Below are 266 nucleotides of genomic sequence, written 5' to 3'. Positions count from 1 at the left end.
TAAACCATCCCCTCACAGGAAACTTTGTGCTATTTCAGATTTTCAATACACTCCATTCTGGGTGATTTATAAGCGTTTTGAAAAGTGGGGACATGGGGTAATGTCCTGAAAAGTCACCTTCTCCTTGTAATACCTATGTCATACCTTGTCATTATACTGTCCTCAGTCCTCATTTGTCACAAAAACGCGCACACAAAAACATGCACAACACACTCATAAACACACCAAACATGCAAAACACGCCAAACACACACATCAACACACAC

General features: G+C 40.6%; 1 protein-coding gene across 1 annotated transcript in view; it reads left to right on the top strand.

The window, feature by feature from the left end:
* LOC107698135 (adenylate cyclase type 4-like) overlaps positions 1-266 on the top strand; it is a 19,897-nt gene that overhangs the window by 5,506 nt on the left and 14,125 nt on the right. The window lies entirely within an intron of this gene.

Source organism: Sinocyclocheilus anshuiensis, unplaced genomic scaffold, assembly GCF_001515605.1.
Source record: "Sinocyclocheilus anshuiensis isolate Anshui unplaced genomic scaffold, SAMN03320099.WGS_v1.1 scaffold2010, whole genome shotgun sequence".
Taxonomy (NCBI): Eukaryota; Metazoa; Chordata; class Actinopteri; order Cypriniformes; family Cyprinidae; genus Sinocyclocheilus; species Sinocyclocheilus anshuiensis.
Note: the sequence above shows the minus strand (reverse complement) of the source record. Positions and strands in the feature narration are given on the sequence as shown.